Below are 23,892 nucleotides of genomic sequence, written 5' to 3' on the forward strand. Positions count from 1 at the left end.
AGCTCCTGGAAAAATCATTAAATAAATGGTTTGGGTTTGAATGTGCACAATTCTCTTGGACTCCTTCAAGTAGGGAGGTCATGCAACTTTAATATTCGAACCCTTGCACATTATGAACTTTAATAGATCGATAATGCTCATTTCATCTCGATCATCACAAGCGAGAAATTCCATGAACCATGTTCTGCAAAAAAATCTAAGTTAGAACATGGAACACCGTTAATAAAATGAATGAACATAGAAATTCATGAAAGTTCGTGAATGGAATTTGGCAATTGCATTCTTAAGATCAGATTCATTGAAACTTCCTTTTTATAAGGTCTTAGAATGGATGGAGCATCTGTCGATGAAATGGGCTTCTTACGAGGTTGTATTCCAGCGATTTTGGGAGCTTTGGATAGTGTTAAGGATTTGGACGAGGCATTAAAGCCATGGGTGACAGTTAAGTAATAAAGAAAGGAATAATTTTGAAGGAGCAATCAAGTTGGGAAAGGGCTTTAGAGATTTTTGAGTGGTTCAAGAGGAAACATGTTATGAGTTGAATGTAATTCATTATAACATTATGTTAGAATTCTCAGTAAAGCTCATAAATGGGGATATGTGAGAGGCTATGGAATGAGATGAGCTTTAAAGGGATTGAGCCGATTAATTCTACTTATGGTACTCTGATTGATGTTTATGGTAAAGGTGGGATGAAGCAACAAGCTCTTTGTTGGCTTGGCAAGCTGAACAAGCAAGGGGTGGAGCCCGATGAGGTAACTATGGGGATCATCGTGCAGTTGTATAAGAGCGACGAGTTTCGAAAAGCCGAGGAATTTTTCAAGAAATGGTCATTGAATGGATCTTTGAGCATGATGGAAGTGAAACATCCGGTGCTGTGGGAAGTGATTCGTATTTGAGCTCATATACCTATAATACTTTAATAGATACATATGGTAAGGCAGGCAGGTTCGAGAGGCTTCAGACATATTTGAACTCATGCTTTGAGAAGGATTGTTCCGACTACTGTTACTTTTAATACCATGATTCACATTTGCGGTAACCATGGACGGTTGAATGAAGTAGCTTCACTGATGAAAAGATGGAGGAGTTAAAGTGCCTTCCCGACACGAGACTTATAATATCTCATATCCCTTCATACTAAGTACGATGATATAAAGATGGCAGCAGACTACTTTGCAAAGATAAAGGAGGCCTGCCTTGAACCGGATCCTGTGAGTTACCGCACCCTCTTGTATGCATACTCGATAAGGCAAATGGTTAGTGAAGCGGAACACCTCATACACGATATGGATGAAAGACATCTTGAAATCGATCAATATACACAATCTGCTCTGACCAGAATGTACATAGAAGCTGGGATGCTGGAGAAATCGTGGTTATGGTTCAGGAGGTTCCACCTTGCAGGGAATATGAGTTCAGAGGGCTACTCTGCCAACATTGATGCCTTTGGGGACAGGGAACATGTTTCCGAAGCTGAAAATATTTTTCTCTGTTGCCAAGAAAGGAAAAGTCTTACTGTCCTTGAGTTTAATGTAATGATCAAAGCTGACGGGATAGCGAAGAGCTACGATAAAGCATGTGGCTTTTGATAGCATGCAGTGTCACGGTGTAGTTCCGGATAAATGCGGTTATAGTTCTCTTATACAGATTTTAGCTAGCGCAGATTACCACACGTTAGCGAAATGCTACCTGAAGAAGATGCAGGAAGCCGGACTTGTGAGTGATTGCATTCCATAATGTGCTGTGATCTCAGGCTTTGTGAAATTAGGAGAATTGGGAATGGCTGAAGGACTATACAACGAGATGATTCAATCGGTAAGCTTTTTTGCCTATAAGAATGAGTGAGTTTAAGAAAATTTGCGTTTAAAACTACTTTGAATCAGCCGTTCTGATAAACTTGGACATCATTGTATGATGCTTATTTTTTTTTCTCTCAGGGGCATTGCTTGTGTCAATTTTCGCATCTCCAATTGTATTAACAGTGCAACTGCTGAAGTTGCCAAAGATTTATAGTCTTATAATTGGTTAGTCATCTGAATACTCTTAGCTGATAGATCTTTGTTGTTAATTCTACTGAACTTTGTATTCCTTATAATTCTTTAAGACATGCTATGTCAAGGATGCCAATCACATGATCAGCTAGCAGAAGAAAAGGGAACATATTTTGTTTTCATTCAATGAGATATTTGTATGTTTAAAATTTCTATCGAATCTGCATTGTTCAGTCGAAGGAATCGTGTTTTTCTTCTGCTCTTAGGGTTGTTTGGTGATTTCTCGATTAAACTGTCTTCTTCATTATAGCTCTTTCATTCGTTACTTTTTAACATAAAAAACTAAAAGAGAGCGTTATTATTAATTAAATCATATGTGTATATAGTTCAAACCCTATTAAATTTACTAACATAGATATTGTAATGTATATCTTTGCAAGCAAGAAATTGAATTCAATATTTAGGTTCATTTAATAGAAACCTTGATGAGTGCAAAGATGCGGTCGAATAGTATAATAATGAAGTATGAAATTTCGTGAGTTTGAAGGGAAGACCTATACTTGGGAATAACCATCATGAGAACCTTGCTCACGTTTGCTTTCTTCTAACCTTTCCTTTTTCTGGAGTTTTGGAGCCTTTTTCTGGGTACTATTGATTTAAAATATGTTTGGTCCGATAATCTGTTAGAAGTTATCATGAAATTCAAGCTTGGATGTTTCTGGACAATTATTAAGATCTGTCTCTATATTTTGCTTATCATCATGAAGGTTGCCCATGCCATAGAGTTGTTGACTGCTGGGACTGACCATGCAGAAATGTGTTGTTAACTTTTTTAACGTAAGATATAATGGATTTTCATATAAACTGATGATTTATTTGGATATGAAACTAGAGATGGGTTTGCATTGCCATGGATGGGACCTTTTCAAGTGCATGCCAATTGGAGTAAGACCTCATGAAGCAAAATATCTGTGCAAGAAATGACGGACGATACTAGCTCTGCATCATTGTTTTCCCATATAAACTGGATTTATCTCTTGAATTTAAGCGCCTCATTGTGACGAAGAGTTTTGAAGAATGTGTAAGATTAGAAACAAAATATCTTAGATATTATTGTTTATTATAGTTAATAATGTTGAACTACATTATATTTACGTTAATGTAACTTTGATTTATTATTATGGATTTCATTTTTCTTGTTATGGATTTTAAGTTTGTTGTTATGGATGTCAAGTTTATTGGAAAATGCTACAGGTTAAATTTGGGTAATAAAAGAGTAGAAAACAACATTTGACAAATTAGTTTTAATTTGTAAAATCAATTTCTTTTAGCTATAGAGAGGTAATTAGCGGCGTTTGTATCTTAAAACGCCGCTATATACCAGATCTTTTGCGGTGTTTGTGGGAAAAACGCCGCTAAATATCAAGACCTATTGCGGCATTTGTGGACAAAACGCCGCTAAATATCAACACCTATTGCGGCGTTTGTGGAAAAAACGCCGCTAAATCTCAACACCTATTGCGGCATTTGTTGGAAAAAGCCACCAAATATCAACACCTATTGCGGCGTTTGTTGGACAAATGCCGCTATATATCGTTACCTATTGCGGCGTTTTTTGTTACCAAACCCCGCGAACTTTAGCAACGCTATTTGCAGCGGCGCTTTTTGCAGCGTTTGTCATAGCGCCGCATGTGTTTTTTGCAGCGCTTAAAAACGCTGCAAATGTAAAGTTTTGCTGTAGTGATGCTCCCTTGAATAATATGAACAACCCTTGAATTTAAATAATAACAATCAGCTTTGAATGCCTTGAATGGGTGAATTAAGAGCCCATAAATGTCTTGTCATTTGGCTGAAATTGAAAAGACTCTCCCTTGGCTTAAACTCATCCAAATCATCCATTCATAAAATTCCCGTAACAAAATTTCAGCTTGCACTGTCTTCAATAAATCGATCATATCTCAAGCTCCCGATATCAGTTTGAGCTGATTCAAATGGCGTTGGAAAGATAAGAGATAGAATAATTATTTTCAATTGGTTTATGGACCCAAAAATGTCTGTATCTAATCCATAATTAGTATACATGCTAACTGATATTCTTGTATCTGTTGAAACCGTTCAACTTCTCACATGCAACTAGACACAAAGGTGAACTTTATTCAATCTTTAATTGAAAACATGCATAAAACAATTAAGAGTTATTTTAATAAATGAACTAGTTTGATGAATAAACTAGTTTAATTAATTAACTAACTTTATTCAATGAACTTGTAATCTTGAATGAACTAGTTTGATGAATTAACTAGTTTAATCAATGAACAACTTTGTTAAATTAAGTGCATAGCTAAATGAACAACATGTTTAAATGCAATGAATGCTTTAATGAACGGCACACTTATTAAAAGAAATGAATGTTATGCAAACTTTTAAATTCTCATGCAAATTCATGCACTAGCAAAGTATTCCTCTTGTATTATTCCTCCTTCCTCACGTCCCAAGCTTGATATAAACATACTTTCCATTGCTGCTTGGAACTTCCTATCTCAAAGGAACTAAAAAGAAATAAAAGAAGATGAAGTATGGTAGAACTCCCTTAGGATTAGTCTTAATGATCTGCCATTGTGTGATCAAACATTGGAAAAATGGATGCTGATCAGGATCACATCATCCACTCTCTCTTTAAAGCGATTTGTTCCCAAATCAACACTTACTACGAATGGAAACAATTTTGATTTCCTGTGGGCAGGGAACTTCTTCACTCTTGATTTACACAAAACCCATTCTCCATGATCAAGATCTTCACGCTTGTAAACCTTATTTTCATATGGTTTACTCAAATATGGACATGCCTTTTTTATCTCTCTTTTCGAAACATCATATTCTTTGGTAAAAAGAGTTGTCTGTTGAACCTTGCCATGATTCAAAACATCACTTCCATTGATGAAGGAACTTGTCCTTCGAATCATTCCTTGGTCTGAAAGGTTACGACTTTTGATTAAAGAACGTTTGTCTTTAATTCCTCTCATCTTTCGATGTTGTTCTCTTTCAAAAGGATGTCTCCTTTTGTTACCTACAATCAAAACTAGATTAGTAGAAAAATAAATTATATTTAAATAGATAAAGAAAATAAACCCAAGAATATTAGAAGATTGTGGTCAATGGTTGAGGTTCTTCATGGAAAAATGCATTGGTTCATGGGATCCTTCTTCATGGTGTCCCTTGGAATCATCATGACAATTTGTTAATGCGTGAAGCTCCTGGAAAAAATCATTAAATAAATGGTTTGGGTTTGAATGTGCACAATTCTCTTGGACTCCTTCAAGTAGGTAGGTCATGCCAACTTTAATATTCGAACCCTTGCACATTATGAACTTTGAATAGATCGATAATGCTCATTTCATCTCGATCATCACAAGCGAGAAATTCCATGAACCAATGTTCTGCAAAATAAATCTAAGTTAGAACATGGAACACCGTTAATAAAATGAATGAACATAGAAAATTCATGAAAGTTCGTGAATGGAATTTGGCAATTGACATTCTTAAGAATCAGATTCATTGAAACTTCCTTTTTATAAGGTTCTTCGAATGGATGGAGCATACTTGGAATGTCAATGAACATGTCCCTTGAAATTTCAAGCGATTCAACCTTTGAAACTTCAAGTGTCACTCCTTTTAGAACTTCAATGGATATGCTTCTTGAATCATCATTTTGTAAAGGTATAACTCTTGGAATATCCTGTAATTCAAGAGAGTAGAAAAAAGATTGGTAGAAAACAAATTTTCCAACTCTTCACTTTCTTTTCTCTCACTTTTATGCTTCTTTTGAGATATCTCTTCAATACCACACTCTTGTTTTTCAATGTGCTCATTTTCACTCTCAATTCGCTTTTCAATGATCTCTATGTCTTTTTCAACTCTCGTTTCTTCTTCTTTTTTTCAAACACTTTCTTTTTGTATTTGTTCTTGTAATTATGTTTCTTTGACAAAATTATCAAAACACACTTGAAGACGAGCTAGACTTTTTAGATTGAAATATGCAAAATTCATTGGCACACTTTGTGTTGAACTTTTGACATTACTTCTTGTTAGAAAATTGATGTCCTCCTTGTAAGATCTTTTACTATAATTGGGTGTTGAACAAGAAAAGAATCGAGTGTCGTCTCTCCTTTTTAGTTGTGTTTTGATCTTCGATGGATGCGTTTGTGAACAAGAAGGTCGTTCAATCATTCGCACCAATTTTTTTGAGATTGGTTCGAGATGCTTTTGAAACAATCTCTTTATCTCTCGTGTCAAGGCTTGCATTTGTAAATTTGGTACATCATTACCTGAAACTTGAAAATCGTCTCCCTATGATGATACATAATTAGTAATAAAAAATAACCTCAAAAATAAAAGGAAAAACCTCACTAAACACTCCAAGAAAAGTCGCTCCCACTCGTGTTTCACTCGGGATGGCTTTTACCCTTGATGTTCACTCTTGCCTTTTACCAATCGTTCTTTAATTTCAAGTCCTTTTGGGAACTTCCTCAAGGCTTAAAAGTGTCTACTGAACTTTGGTTAAAACAATTGTGGCTTGTTAGGAGAATGATGAATAAAAGGAAAATGGCTACAAAAGAAAGAATTAGTGAGAATAGGTAAAGCAATTGTAATTCAGCAATAAGAAATGATGTATTGTATATAAATATATTTTTTGCTTTAAAGATGAAAAGAATTACTCCCTCACTCTTTAAACTTTTTATTTCTTTTTTTCGAATTTTTTCTAATTTTTTTCTAACTTGAGAGAGAGAAAATGTTACACTTACTGAATCGACTCACTCTGATACCAAATGATATGATCTCGATTATGTATTCCGAGTTATATATGAGTGTGCCCAATCATGATTCTAGTTAGAACTTTGTAGTGCTTTGATTGAAGACTGAAAATGAACAAACAATGTTACAAGAAGGGAAATATGTATACATAAATATATATATGAAAGTAATGGAAATTATAGAATGAATTTGAGGTGGATTGTAAATGAAAGAAGTGTGGTGGTGATAATGGTTGAATGGATGTGAAGTAAATGGTGAAAGATGTTAGTGGTTGGCGTGGAGAATGATAGTAATTCAAAGTATGGATTGTGACCCTCTAACTATATATGAGTTAGGAACCAACAATATAATAAGGTGGAAAGGTAGAAGTGGTAGGATATTAAACTTAACCCACTAGCTAGAGATGAGCTAGGAACCAACGCTATAACAAAAGGAAATTGATGAAGCCTACAATCTATTTTGAAGTCGATAAATTTCTACAAGAGAACAAGAATGAAAGCAACCTCTTAAATATGTTTTATATATTCAAATGTGTGTCTACAAATGATCCCAAAGGTGTCTATTTGTATTATTGCTAAGTATCATATGAAAAGACTCAAAAGATTAAAACATTCTTATCAATTTAGCAATAAAATGCACTTGAATGCTTTTTCTTCTTATCTTCAAGGTTGGTTGAATATTCTAGATCATTTTGGGGATGAATCTAGATAATTTGATGTCGAATTTGGACTTTATTTCGTCCAAGGTGTGGAAGACTCTTGCTATTCCATGCTGAAAATTGTCTTAATAAGTGAATTAAATCAGCCTTCATTGCATGCTCCATTGAAGAATATGAACAACCCTTGAATTTAGATTATAACAATCATCTTTGAATGCCTTGAATGGGTGAATTAAGAGTCCTTCAAGGGGTTGTCACTTGATTGAAGTTGAAAAGACTCTCCCTTGGCTCAAACTCATCCAAATCAGTCATGCATAAAATTCCCGGAACAAAATTCTAGTATGTACGTTCTTCAATAAATCGATCATATCCCAAGCTCCCGATGTCGGATTTAGGTGATTCAAAAGGCGTTAGAAAACTAAGAGATATAGGAATCATTTAAAATTGTTTATGGACCCAAAAACCTCTGTATCGCATCCAAAATTAGAATACATTCTAACTGATATTCTTGCATCTGTTGAAACCGTTCAACCTCTCTCATGCACCTAGACACAATGGTGAACTTTATTCAATCTTTAATTGAAAACATGCATGAAACAATTAAGAGTTAGTTTAATAAATGAACTAGTTTGATGAATGAATTAGTTTAATTAATTAACTTTATTCAATGAACTTGTAATATTGAATGAACTAGTTTGATGAATGAACTACTTTGTTAAATTAAGTGCATAGCTAAATGAACTACATGTTTAAATGCAATGAATGCTTTAATTAACAGCACACTTAATAAAAGAAATTAATGTTATGTAAACTTTCAAATTCTCATGCAAATTCATGGACAAGCAAAGTAAAGTATTCCTCCCGTATTATTCCTCCTTCCTCACGTCCTAAGCTTGATGTAAACATACTTTCCATGGCTGCTTGGAACTCCTTATCATGAAGGAACTAATAAAGAAGTAAAAAGAAGATGAAGTAAGGTAGAACTCCCTTAGAGTTAGTCTTAATCTTTCGTGGTGTGATCAAACAATGGAGAAAATGGATGCTGATCAGGATCACATCAGTTTTGGTTAAAAAGAATCAAAAATATACTCAATTTAGTGTTAGTGGTATCAATTTGGAATACATTTGGTTATATTTTGTCTTACTACAAGTCGTGGATGGCTAAAAAGAAGGCATTAACATTTTTGTGTAGTGATTGAGATAAGTCATATAATGAGCTACTGACTCTACTACGAGCAATGAAACGTTTCGTGTCTAGAACCATTATCAAACACTAAAAAATGTCAACGTACAAGTTTCAAGTAAAAGTTATCCCTGGAAAGAGGATTTTTGATGACTTATTTTGGGTTTTCAAATCATATATTGAAGGGTTCTGGTTCTGCAAACCTATGATTCAATTCGATGTGACTTTTCTCTATGAGTAATATAGACACGTCTTGATGATTGGTATTGCACAAGATGATAGAAACATTTTCCCCATTTCCTTCACCATTCTTAAAAATTAATTGGAGGAATATTAGAATTTTTTTATCCCATTTGCTTTCACATGCTGTCACTCAAGATGAGGTTTGCATAATATTAAATAAAGCATCAATATATTAGCGATAATTGACAAAACGAAAAGTAGATGGATACCTCCCTACGAATATCCAACATACTATGTATGTCATATTAACTCTAATGCTATGAGGAGGTTTAGGAACAAAAAGATCCGAAAAGATATTATCAACATGGGTAACTAACACATAATATTTTATTAATTATTTGTGCTTTATTTTGTTCTTCATTTTCTATTCTTAGTTTCAATTTTTTTAGGTTATGAATTATTACAATCAAACTTTCATGCACGACTAAAAAATTTGAGAAGATAGTGTAAAGACATTATAACTTTGCAGTTGAAATCCCAAGAAAAATGGTCACAATCCTATGATGATCAGGGTCGATGTTACGACCATATGACAACCAAACATACCGAATGTATACATTCGGTGCTCAAAGGAGTCGAAATATCCCAGTGGAAAGTATTATTATGGAGGCATACTTTAGGTTGTGTAAAGCTTGGGTAGAAAAAGGTGTGCAAGTAGATGTCATGATCAACGACGACAGACATTATGCTCCAGATTTGGAGAAGGCAATGCAAAAAAATGAAACAAATGCAACATCAATTTTTGTTCAAAATTTCTATAGACTTGATACTGATTACGTTGTCTAATCACTTGTTTGACCATATCACGAAGGCAATTCTAACACATACATTGATAATCTTAATACAAAATAGTGCGATTACGATCAATTTTAAGCTTTCAGATTCTCAAGTTCTCACGATGTCGCAGCATGTGTGCATTAGAATATTTACCCATATTCGTATGTCGATGAATGTTATAACTTGCACATTATGTATAACATCTACAGTTGTGATTTTAAGTATCTCTCAAATGATGCTTATTGGCCTCCATACCCTATTTCTGAAGTATGGTTACCAAATCTAAAATTACCCAAAAAGTTGAAGGGTCGATCTGGATCTACCTGAATTCAAACAAATGTTGTGATCCTCAAATAAAGGTAGGTCAACCAAAGCTTTGTAGGTACTGCAGAGGTAAAGACCATAATGGAAAGCATTGTCTAAATCTTCCAAGTTATCGAGCTTGACAATAAAACCTTCTTTTAATTCTCTAAATTAATATACTTTACTTCATATTTTCTAAAATTTAGTTGTATTTTTTAAGTGTGTTTATGCATTTTGAACATTTCTATTTCACTATTGTTTGTTTTAATATTATGAACTTTACACTTGCACTTTATTTCTTTCTTTTATGTAGATAATTACAACTATTCAGAAGTAAATTCGCTTAAAACAATAATTACTTAATTAGCAATGAAATTTTCTTACATACTTTTAGACCATTAAAACCAAACACCTTCACTCTTTTTCTTTCTACTGATCCTACCAGTACACCCACAACATATTTTTTTCATATAATTATTTTTTTTATTTTTCACCCTAACTAAAAGTCGTATGTTATGCCAGATTGGAAAGTTTTCATACTTGTTATTCGTCTTCTTCTTCTTAATTTTCATTGTTTTTTTAACTCTTCTTCAACTTTCTTCTTTTTCTTATCTTCCTTAACCATCAACATTACTGCCTGATATATCAACTCATCATCTAAAGATGAACTTGAATCTTCAAAATTGTTGGAGTCGTCGAAACCATAAACATCGTTCGCTAAATCATACCCAAATGTTTTCCACGAATTCATTTTTGATTCTCAATCCTATATCTTTCTATTTTTTTCTCTTCTCATGTACACACCACCAACTCACTCCTATTTATACACAATAAATTCAAACAAAAAAATCTCATTATGCCCGTTAGAACTCGTCACATGGAGTTGACAAGTTTCCTTCTTAAATTTTAAAAGTTTAAAACCTCAATGGTCATGCAACAATTAAAAAATCCCAAGGAACTCGTCACCTTCATGTGACGAGTTTCCCAATTTTTTTAATTTTAAAATTAACAACAAAATAATTATTATTTTAATAATTTTTTAAATATATTTAATAAAATTCATCACTTGTAGGTGACGGGTTCTAAAAATAATTTAATAATCTGGCTCACGAGACTCAGCTGACAAGATCCATTTAAAAATAATATCTAGAAAAACTCGTCATCCTAGGATGATGGATTTGACCTGCACTATAACAAATATCATAGATTGTTAAATAAAACTTGGGCTGCCATATAAGCCCAATTAAATAATTTACCTGAATTATTGGGCTAATTTTACCGTTAATTTTTAGCGTTAAAAATTAGTGGCATCAAACCCCCCAAAATTTAATCCCCGCCGCGTTATATTTAAAAATTGGGATTAAATTCAAGGTAAGAGATTTAAGGGTTTGGGTATCTAGGGATTTGAGATAATAATAAGGGTGATGGTTGATTAGTAGGTGGTTGATGATAGATGGATAGTCGTTCGGCAGTAGTGAGTGATAATGGGAGTTTAGAGTTAAAGATTTAAGGAGTTTGGGTTTTATTTGATATTTTAAAAAAGTTTTGAGTTTTTTTAAATGTATAATAATTTTATATAATTTTTAAAATTAAAAATTAAGAAAATATTAACGTGACATGTGTCGGATAACGTTTTTTCCTATAACCGTTATGACGTAGACATTTAAAAGTATAATAGAAAAAGCATTAGACACCTAATTTAAACAAAAAAATCTCTAAGTACCTAAAATTAACATAAAGTATAATTTAAATACTTATTTTTACGGTAATCCTTACATTTTCAAGCAATAAGTGATTTGAATTAAGGGTTTAAACGATAAATCTGCACTTGTAAATTCGTCGAGTTGGAATTCAATATTGTTGAATTTAGCGTTGTAAAGGAAGAGAAATTACGCAAAGGCTTTGCTTGGTCAAGGTTAAAAAAATATATATTGTACGCCAAACTGGTAAGATTTTCAAATTCCAATCCTTCAATGCTTTATTAAACTTCAAATTAAATATTAAAAGTTGATTTATTGGCTCAATCAGATTTTTTTTTAATAATTATTGATTATTCAAACTAAAATATATGGATTTGTCGAATAAAGATCGAAGAAAGATTTTCTTTCTCACTAATTTTTTTTTGAACAAAAATATATTCGGTATAAATTCATTTCAAACTCAGCTTTTTTCATATTCAAAAGATTTAATGCTATAATTAAAATAATTATTAAATGAGAGGTTATTTTATGAAGGTTAGCTATTAAAGTGGATTGAATCTATCACAATTATCATCATATTATATCAAATGTATTATCTTTCAAATATATATATATATATATATATATATATATATATATCAAATGTATTTAAGTTTTATTGTGATTGGTTTAGTGTATACTTCATGATTGGGGAGATGAACAGTGCTAGAAATTGCAGAGAAATTGTTATGAATAGGACTGTAAATGAGACGAGATAGATCGCAAGCTACTCGAGATCGACTCGACTAAAGCTCGATAAATACTCGGATCGAATGGACTCGACTCGAACTCGAGCTTGAATCGAATTCTTAACGAGCCGAAATGAGCTACTTGATATTCGACTCGAAAAGCTCGTGAGTAGCTCGAAAATATAATATATTAAGATTTTATTTTTTTTAAAAAAAATTATTAATAATATTAACATTTATGCGTTGATTTTTTTTAAAAATACAGTAAGACTTTCATGTATTTAAGGTTCAGGTTCGAGTTTGAGTTTGAGGATTCAATCTAGTTAAGTTCAAGAATTTTTTTTCATTTCGAGCCTTTTTCGAGCTGCTAACGGACTTTATTTCAGGATTTCGAGTTCGAGTCGAGCTTAAAAATTTTAAGCTCGTGAGTTTACGAGTCGAGTCGAGCTCGACTCGGCTTGTTTACACCCCTAGTTACGAAGCATTATCGGAAAGTGGAAAAGTGATATTATTGGAATCATTAATGCTAGAGCTGCCCACCACTGACATGGTCACTGCTACAACACTCTCCGATGTTTTTAAAAAAAGGGTGATGATCGATTAATGGGTAATCGATAATAGGTGGATGGTAGTTCGACAGTCGTAGCGGCGAGTGATAAGGGGAGTTTTGAGATAAAGAGTAAAGAAGTTTAGGTTCTATTTGATATTTTAAAAAAGTTTTGAGTTTTTTTAAAAAAGTATACTTTTTTATATACATATTTTTTAAATTAAAAAAATTAAAAAATATATAAATGTGACATATATAATATAACCTTTTCTTTCTAACAGTCGTTACGGTAGCTAACCTAAGTTTTCTATCCATTAGGGCTCGACATATGCTAAAATGAATACCAGTAACGTTTGTCCAAATTCTGTAAAGTGCCTCACAAGTAATGTGAGAGTTACTCATCCGAGAAATTCTGACCCGACTCCAGAAATGAAATTGAGATATATTACAGCTTTATGAACCTAACATCGTAATCAAGATTGAATTGATTCCACAAGGACAATTCCGTTCAGATTCTTTTATTGGGAATAAGGGAGAGTTTTGACGAGAATGTACATTCAGTTGGTTAAAGATTAGTAAATGACTCGTACTTTTGTAAAATCTACATGAAGATAATGAAGGGTTTCTGAAAGCTTCGCTATGCATTTTTGTAAGTTGAGTGAATTTCGAGGATGAAATTCTTTTAAGGGGAGGATAATTGTCACACCCCAATAAAGGGGCTAGTTTTAATGATTTTAAAGTATCGAATTAAAGTCGTAACAAGGGAGAAATTGAGGATCAAATCGTAAATTTTTAAAAGTTTCAGTTTGATTTTTGAACTAGTAGGAAGTTCAAGGACTTAACCCTGAATTAGACCAATTTTTCTGGTATGAGAAAAATAAACCCCCTCTGATCTCGAAAATTTCCCAAAAATCCCAAATTTCCCCCAAATTTATTTACCCTAGCCGATGCAACCCTCACCGATTCAGCGTCGTCTGGCAACCGTTGGAGCGCAATTCAATTCCAACTGACTCGTAGTCGATCGACGACCATAGCCCAAGCGTTCACATCGCATGATTCGGTGTCAACTGGCGTTAATCAAAGCTTGAAATCACCGCCTAGAACCCCACTCCACTGTTCAATTGTTTGCGAATTTCTGCCGCCTTGGTCGTGAGCTAGCCTCATCGCTACCGCCACTAAGTTCCCCATCGACGTCCGCCCCTAACCTGATCGAAGATATCATCCATCGCCATCGGTTTCATCATCCGACATTAAGGATAAATTTTGAATGTTTTCGGCTATTTTATCATGGATTTTGGTTGATGTTTTGGTTTGATTTTGGTCTGAATGGCGTGTAGATGCTAGTGGAGTAATCAGCCAGCCTCATCGACCCCTGTTGCCGTCGCACGTGCCACCACGCGTCGCCATATGAATGTGGGGCTCGCCCTACCATGAAAACATTCTAGAACCGATCAGGATCGATCCGACCCACCTGATCCGACCCGACTTGCCTGGTCCGGTCCAGTCACTGAGTCAACTATTTGACTTTGACTTAGTCAACCCATTGACTGTTGACTTTGACTTTGAACGAAAAAGTTAAAATTTTCAAAAATCCCTATTTTATGTTTTTTGACATCCTGAGTTTGAATCCGAAGTCCGTTTTGCTAAATTCGCACCCAGTAAGCCGTTTTTCAGTGATTAACCTTCGTATTCAATATGGTTTCTCAATTAGGTTCAGTTTCTGACGTAAATTCGATTGCTATGTATCTGAGGAATTATTGGAAGTTGAATTCAAGTTCAAGAGTGATCGAATGGAGTTTAAACTGTTGATCGATATGGCATAGAAATTGAAGTAATACATTGCTACCTTATGCATGCTTTATAGAACATGTTTGAATTGGTAAATACATGGATAAATATGGTTGGTCTTATCTATATAGAAAATTATTTCTAAACTCGATCCGAATACGGTAAAAAAAGTCAGTAACTAAATATGGCTCAGATGACTCCTATAAGAAATTGGGGGACCGTTACAATTAAATTAAAATTCCTGTGATTAAATGGTAAAGCAATCAACCCCTGGATCTGTAAATTCTAATTTATCTCATTAAAAGTTAAATGCCAAAGGTTCTTGGATGGGAAATTATGACAATACTTTGGTTAGGTAAAATTATGAAATTACCCTTATGGGATAAAATTACGAAAATATTCTTATGTTGTAAAAAGACAATAATTGACCCTGGAAGTTGGAAAATAACTCTGAAAAGACATATTGCTCTGATGAAACTACTGATGTGCATAGAAAATGCTAGTTTTGCATAGAAAATCTAGATAACTGAATTTTAACCCCAAGATGGCGAAAGATTTAGAAATTTTGGTTTTTGGGCAAAACCACCTAATAAATAAATTATTAGAATGGTTCATATGTTTGAATTGAATAAAATAATTGAATACCCTTGAACTGTAAAATGACCAAAATGCCCTTGGAGAGTAAATGACCTAAGGTAACCCCAAGTCATTGAATAACCGAATATATGTTCATCTCCCTAAGATCCATTCATCGATGATTCTGAAGATGCTCAATTCGACAAGAGTTGTCTGTATTAAAGAGTGAATACCCTTGGGGTGTGTTTGGTTCACGGAATGTAAGATTACCAGTGGGAATGTAAGATTACCAGGGAATAGGATTACTGGGAATGTTATAATTTGTGTTTGGTTGGCTTAGCAGGAATGTAAGATTACCGTGCTTGGTTAAAGGAATAAAAGATTATTAGAATGTATATTTGACCAAATTGTCCTTATTATATATTTGTATAATATTACAAGTTGGAAAATATTTATATATTTTCTTTAAAAAAATTTAAATTCATAATATTTATATATTTTTTACAAAATTAAAAATAAAAAAAAGTTTAATGAAAGGGTAAAATTTTATTTAAACCCTTAAACTTCATTAAAATTTTAATTATAGATTTTTTTTGTAAATCTAAAATAATTTAAAGATAAATTTGTAATTTAACCTTCGTAGAATTTTTATTATTCAATGACAGAAGAAATATATTTTTGAAAAAAAATAATAATTTAAGGGCATTTTAGTCCAAAACGCTGGTAATCTAACAATACCTAAGGAAAAGGAGGTAATGACATTCCCGGTAATATACCCAAAAAATCCACTATTGGTAATCTTACATTACCGGGAATAGGATTCCCGGGCTAACCAAACGGGGGAATGTGGATTCCATTCCCATGGGAATCCCACATTCCCCCATCCAAACACCCCCTTGAAGTATGACGATTTGACCGGTTGACAAGTATCAGTGTTGAGATTTGTTCAGTTCGAGTTAACGGGATATCCCGATAGGTCGACGAAAATCTTAAATGCCCTGAATCTTCGCTTCTATCTTATTAGATCAAATCACTAAGAATTCTACCATAACCTAATGCCCTAAATGCCTATGATTTCCTGGATAATGAAATTACTCTTCTCATATATGAAAACATGAGTAACTCTGATGCAAAGGATTCTTAACACCTATCTGATTACATAGTGCCTCCGGAAAATATCTGAATACTATATGATCCTGATAAATTACGTTCTGAATAAATGATGATTCCATAAGCTAATGAACTCTTTCGATAGTGATTCTAATTTCCGACATTCTATCAGTATACTGAAGATCTGTGTTTTCATGTCCGATAAGATTATCAAGTACCTCCGAATAATACGGATGTTTTATCTAATTTTAAAAGTATGTCTATGTTATCTAAAATACAATTTGACCTATGATTTCTGCTCTGAACCTTGATATATGTTCTAATCTCAGATCTCTGCTCTGATTTCTGATATCGCTATTTACTGACTGAAATTATTTTCATACGGGTTACTCTGGGACTCTAGTATGACTGAAGACACTGGTAGGTTTAGTCGATGTTTGTAATTCCTTGTATAGGTTCAGCACCGACTGGTAATTCCTTACAGACCTAAGACGACTCTTGGGTGGGCTTCTGGGCCTAATGGGCCTAGTAGTAAGACCTTATGGACCCTAAGGCACTCCCTTAGGGATGGCACCACTGCTATGTGCTTTTAGGTAAGACCTTATTGACCTGAGAGCACTTCCCTCAGGTGGGCACCTACGCTTCGGCTAGGGTAAGACCTTATGGACCCAAGGTGCTCCCTTAAGTTGGCACCTACGCCCTTTTGGGCCTAGGGTAAGTCCTTATGGATGTAGTTATGGGGAACTTCATATTGGTGTTCGGTCGGTGGTTCTTACTATGGTTTTTGAAAAATACATTTTAAACTACTATTGTTTTAAAAAAAGATCACTGGGACCTATTCTGATCTCTTGAACCCAGTCATCCGAAACAAACTCCTTACTGTAGATGTCAGCTGTAGATGTCTGAATCAATAAGGAAACATATGCTTATCTATTATTTGCATGTTCCTCAGCATCATCTGGTTATTCTGTATTACTGAGTTTTCCAAAGCTCACTATGTTACTCACCTTTTTAGGTTAAAAGGATTGAACCAGTGCAACTATAGACATCAGTAAGAGAGTTCCACCGGCATTGCTTGCGGAATACGGTGCATGTGTTTAGGGGGTATGTAACTTGTATTTTGTTTTTGTATCCGAGTCTGGAATATGTTTTATTTATGAATATTGTTAAATTTTACTTTTGTGTTTATAAATTGTTTTATAATTTTACATATTTTTTGTATTCGTATCGATCTGAGGGTGTTACACGTGTTTATTGGTGCAAAAAAAAAGGACACCCAAAGAGTTCCAGACCTTATTCATTCAAGCTGGTTTCTCTGCTTTGAAACTTGTTTTTCGTGCTTATAATTATTGGGTTATGGAATTGTTCAAGAACATCAACAATTAACTACAATAATATTCATCTTATTTTAATATATTATTTATGTATGGGTGGATCGTGTTCATACGGTCAAAACTTTCCTATCTAATGTTTTTTTTAACTAAATCGTCAGATTATTATGAATGGAGTAAATATTTATTCCAGTTGAACACTAATCTATTATACTGCAAAAACCAAATCAAAAAGTAAAGCTTGGACCATAAAAATAAAAAATCAAAAAGGAAACTTAAATTCTAAATCCGGTCGTTCCTCTCCTCGCTCCTTAAAAAGAATTGACTGATGAAACACTTGCAAGAAGATGATAAAGAAAACGATCGAGTCCAGTAATCACCCATTAACCCGCGAATCTACAAGGGATTAATACTACCTTGTTTAATGTCAAATGGTTGAGAGTATTCTTTAAATAGATAATACATTATTTAATGTCAGGAGTTTTTTCGATATAATTGTTTTATTTAGTAGTATTATGCAACAACTTGTAAATAAAATTGACAATATTTTTCTTATGTTAGGTGTGGGGCATGTAACAGGAGATATGTTCCAAAATATTTCTTAAAGGAGAGGTTATTTTTATGAAGTTTAGCTATTAAAGTTTAATTGAATCTATCACAGTTGTCATCGTATTATATCAAATGTATTAAAGTTTTATTGTGATTGGTTTAGTGTATACTTCATGATTGGGGAGATGAACAATGCTTGAAATTGCTGAGAAATTGTTACGAAGCATTATGGGAAAGTGGAAAAGTGATATTATTGGAATCATTAATGCCAAAGCTGCCCACCACTGACATGGTCACTGCTACAACACTCAATTCCGATCTCGGAATGCTACTCTTCTTTCCTGGTGGAAAAGAAAGGACACTTAAATAGTTGCAGACCTTAGCATTCAAGCTGGGTTTTTTGCTTTGAAACCTGTTTGTCGTGCTTATAATTATTGGGTTATGGAATTGTTCAATAACGTCAACAATTAACTACAATTTTAATACCCAAAAATTTGGTTAGTGACCAAAATGAATAAAATGAAAATTTGGTGGCTAAAGTATAATCTTGGAAAAGTTTAAAGACTAAAATAATAATTTTTAAAAGTATATATTTTGTCGCTTAAATGAATATTTACCTGCAATAATTATGTTTTGGTTTCACTCGGATTTTTTAGTACGGAGTTTGTGTAAAGCTATAAAGTGTGAAAGTTTGAGATAAAATCGGATAATCGGATCGAATTAAAAATTCAGAAAAATTTGCTAGATGATAAAGAAAGGGAAAATTTTCTTTTCCATGCTTTAAAATAATAAGATTTAATGTGGACCATGTGATTTAAGTTGATTTCTATGTTAAATCTTAGTCATTTGATTAAAAAGAACAAGATTGTAATTTTAAAACTTTACAAGGGTAAATTTGTAAACTACTACATGATTTAATTTCAGCCCTTGTATGATAAATTTGATATGTGACATGATTAGGATCATTAGAATTTAAGGTCATAATAGTCATTTTGGACTAAAATAAATTTTAAATTCATTTAGGTAATAAAAATCCAAAAAGGCTAAAATAAAAAACAGAAAGTTTAAGTTTTTTTCTCCATTTTATGTGCTGCTACCGTGAACTTCTTGGAATATCTAGGTAAGTTTTGAAATTGATTTTTAAGCATTTTCAATTGGATTTAAGGTTAAGACATGAAATCCATTTTTGTTCTCCATAGAATTCTCTTTCATTTGGCACCATTTGTTCATGTTGTTCATGCTCATAACTCTAAATTTATGAAAAAGATGGATGAAGGGATGATGGAATTTGAGGTTTCAAGGCTTGAAAATGATGATATAGGTGTTGTAATGTTGATTTCATGCTTCAAGTGATGAAAAATCCATTAATTTTCCTTTAGGGATCAATTTGGAAAAGATGAAAAATTAAGGGGTTGATGTTTTGAATTTATTTTTATGTTATATATGATGAGAACATTATGTTGTATCCTTAGCTTGTTTATTCAAGCTTGAAAATGAGGAAGAATGGTTGAATCATAATAGTGACCAAAATGGCACTTTAGGAAACGTTTAGGGATTATATTCTAAACTTGAATTTGATGAAGGCTATTTTATAAAATTCAATACATGCTTAAATGTTTTGTTTGTATCTTGAAATCACCTTGGATGGTGATGGATTATATTGGACTATATGGGTTTCTCAAGGTAAAAATTGGAGAAAAATTCAAGTGACTTATTGGTGATATTTGTTATCTTTCAAATATTATTTTGATGATTAAATTATTGGATTTATACTTGAAATGTGAAATTTCTATGATTAGCCATTCAAGCATAAAAAATAAAAATAAGGGCTTAAGGTGAAATTATGGTTTTAAAGGTGAATTCAAGTAATTAAGGTGGAAATGAAGTGCAGGAAACATTGTAATTAGAATGTTGTATTGGAATGAATATTATGAATATTTTCCTACATTATATGCACATGGTTTAGATGGATTCTAACATGTGTTCTTGATTGTTTATGTTATGTATTTGATGTGTTTATAGACATCAATCAAAATTGGGATCAAACTAGTGGCAAAGGAAAGGAAAATGTTGAGTTTAAAGCTTTGTGAGGCTTATATTTTGACTTATATAAAAAGCGTCAAGGTGAGTGCAATGCATACATAACATGATACATGAATGTTTTATACATCATTATGAAGACTTGTGAAAAGTCTACCTTGTTTATATTGGCATGACATTTATGTTATTGATCATATATTTTACATGTTCTAAATATGTCAAAAGTTAATATAGAATGCATTGATCACTAATTTATTTATGATGTTATATCATGAATGTTATTTTGGGTATGAAATGTCCAATGTTGAATTATGTTTATATACATCTCCATGGATGAAGGCTATTTTATAAAATTCAATACATGCTTAAATGTTTTGTTTGTATCTTGAAATCACCTTGGATGGTGATGGATTATATTGGACTATATGGGTTTCTCAAGGTAAAAATTGGAGAAAAATTCAAGTGACTTATTGGTGATATTTGTTATCTTTCAAAGATTATTTTGATGATTAAATTATTGGATTTATACTTGAAATGTGAAATTTCTATGATTAGCCATTCAAGCATACAAAATAAAAATAAGGGCTTAAGGTGAAATTATGGTTTTAAAGGTGAATTCAAGTAATTAAGGTGGAAATGAAGTGCAGGAAACATTGTAATTAGAATGTTGTATTGGAATGAATATTATGAATATTTTCCTACATTATATGCACATGGTTTAGATGGATTCTAACATGTGTTCTTGATTGTTTATGTTATGTATTTGATGTGTTTATAGACATCAATCAAAATTGGGATCAAACTAGTGGCAAAGGAAAGGAAAATGTTGAGTTTAAAGCTTTGTGAGGCTTATATTTTGACTTATATAAAAAGCGTCAAGGTGAGTGCAATGCATACATAACATGATACATGAATGTTTTATACATCATTATGAAGACTTGTGAAAAGTCTACCTTGTTTATATTGGCATGACATTTATGTTATTGATCATATATTTTACATGTTCTAAATATGTCAAAAGTTAATATAGAATGCATTGATCACTAATTTATTTATGATGTTATATCATGAATGTTATTTTGGGTATGAAATGTCCAATGTTGAATTATGTTTATATACATCTCCATGGATGAAATAAATATAAACTATATGCTTAAGTATGTCATTGAGAGACAGTGGTATAGTTGGCATGCCATAGAGTCCAGTAGGATGCATATTTGATTTAGCACTATAGTGTATATAAAGGACACTTAGTGCATATGGTGGGCATGACTTTATGTGTATTACAGTGGGTACGACTTTATGTGTTTTAGCACTTCAGTGCATATCTTGACTCGTGTACCCAGGGTTCTTATAGGTATATATTTGGGTGTATGGTTTATTGGTTAATAAATTATAAGTGATTGAGCTTATGAGCTTATGGAATAAATGACAAGTATATTGGTAATAAATTATATACATTGTTTATTTCATGTTAATATGTGTAACATGATGGTAATATAGGTAAAGTGATCATGATGCATTAAGTATTGTTATTTCTTTATATAAACATTGTATTACACTGATTATTATTATTATTGTCTCACTAAGTGTGTACTTAGCGTGTGATGATTTTCACGCGTAGGCAAAAAGTAAAAAATTGAAGTAAGGAATATCAAGCATTACACTCATCAGGAGTATATCTACATTATCAGTAATTATATCAACCTGATGTAGTTTAAATTTCTAGTTGGCATGTATATGATAATAATAGTTGATTTCTACTAGTTTAGATATAATTGGTAATAAATTATAAGGTAGTCAAGTTGGTAATGATGTATAATGGTTAAAATAAACAATAGATAGTTTATATTTGTGTTTGTAATTGTTAAATGAATTACAAGTTTAATAATCGGGTAAACAATAGAATAAAATGGAGATACTGATTAAGGTTTAATATAGGTAGTTTTTAAGCATCTATACTATTTATATGATGTAGTTATGAACTGCTAAGTTGCTACCTGAAATTGGATTCAATTTGGTTGATTAAAAATTACAAATTGATATTATTTGGTAAATCGATAAATGGTTTGAACTTGAATTTTAGAAAATCAGTTTGTTACATTCTAACTCGCATTTGAGAATTAAATACAGGTAAGGGTGTTATAATAATAATATTCATTCTTTTTTAATATATTATTTATGTGTGGGTGGACCGTGTTGAACTTCTCTATCTAATTTTTTTTAACTAAACCGACAGATTATTATGAATGGAGGAAGTAGTTATTCCAGTTGAACACTAATCTATTACAATGCAAAAACCAAACCAAAAAGTAAAGATTGGACTAAAAAATTAGAAAATCAAAAAGGAAACCTAAATTCTAAATTCGATCGTTCCTCTCCTCGCTCCTTAGAATGAATCGACAGATGAAGCACTTGCAAGAAGATGATAAAGAAAACGATTGAGCCTAGTAATCACCCATTAACCCATGAATCTACGAGGGATGAATCCATCGTTTGTCTTCCGCCACTTGTCTTTTAGGGCGTTCGAGAATTTCTTCAACCCAAAATAGATTTTCATCCCCTACGTTTTGAATTTATGGCCAACAGATTTGCCACTTTGTTTCCTTTTGGATGAGTCAAATGATACTCACATGTGATGAACGATTTGGCATGGTGTTGCACCTCTGAGCAGAAGTCTCAGTGAAAGTATTAGAGTACAATTATAAGGATTTGAGTGGGCATGTAGAAATTATGATTTTTATTCGAGTCTATTGTAAATGATTTACTTATTTATTCCGAAAATCAAATAAAAGAACTCTACTTCTGTAACTTAATGTTTTTCATATCGTATATAATTTATTTTACATTTTAAGTAAGTCATATTTTTTTATTTCTGGGATTACTTTGGTGATTCAATGTGACATCTTTGATTTGAACTTGACTTCTAAAACGAGTTGAGGGTGTTACAATGACCTTCATTATAAATTGGTTCCTAAATTTTAAAATATTTTATATTAGTCCTAAAATTATCAAAATCATTATATTTTGTCATTCTTTTTATGTGTTAACTCTATTAATTAAAAATTAATTTATTTTTTAAGGTCATCTACATTATTTTAGAATGAGGTCATGAATTATTTTTTTAATTAGTAGAGTTAATGGCATGTTAAAGGAATGATCAAAATAAAATGATATTGATAATTTGAGGATTGATATAGAATATTTTTAAAGTTTAGAGACCAATTTAAATTATAGGTCATAGTTTAAGAATCACCTATGCAATTGTCTCTTCATTTTTTAACACATAAATAAAGAAATAGTTAGATTTAAAATTAACTACCCACTATATAAAACCAATGGCATGCATGGTTTATGCCCACCAACTTAAAACCTCCTAGGCAAATTTGATCTTATGGTTCTCCATTCTTTAAGAAATTTTATAATAATCTATAACATAATAACTTCTTTACCTGAACTACCTTTCATAATAACACTTATCTATTCGAAAAGATGTTTCAAATAACTCAAAGCTCTAATATCGTAATGTAAAATCCATTATTGTGTGTATACA

At 32.4% G+C, this 23,892-nt stretch overlaps 1 pseudogene; it reads left to right on the forward strand.

Moving 5' to 3' along the window:
* Positions 1-327: 327 nt before the first annotated feature.
* LOC120205720 lies at positions 328-2,016 on the forward strand (annotated as a pseudogene).
* The last annotated feature ends 21,876 nt before the right edge of the window (positions 2,017-23,892 follow it).

The sequence above is a fragment of the Hibiscus syriacus genome, unplaced genomic scaffold (assembly GCF_006381635.1).
Source record: "Hibiscus syriacus cultivar Baekdansim isolate YM2019G1 unplaced genomic scaffold, ASM638163v2 tig00012840_pilon, whole genome shotgun sequence".
NCBI classification, from domain to species: Eukaryota; Viridiplantae; Streptophyta; class Magnoliopsida; order Malvales; family Malvaceae; genus Hibiscus; species Hibiscus syriacus.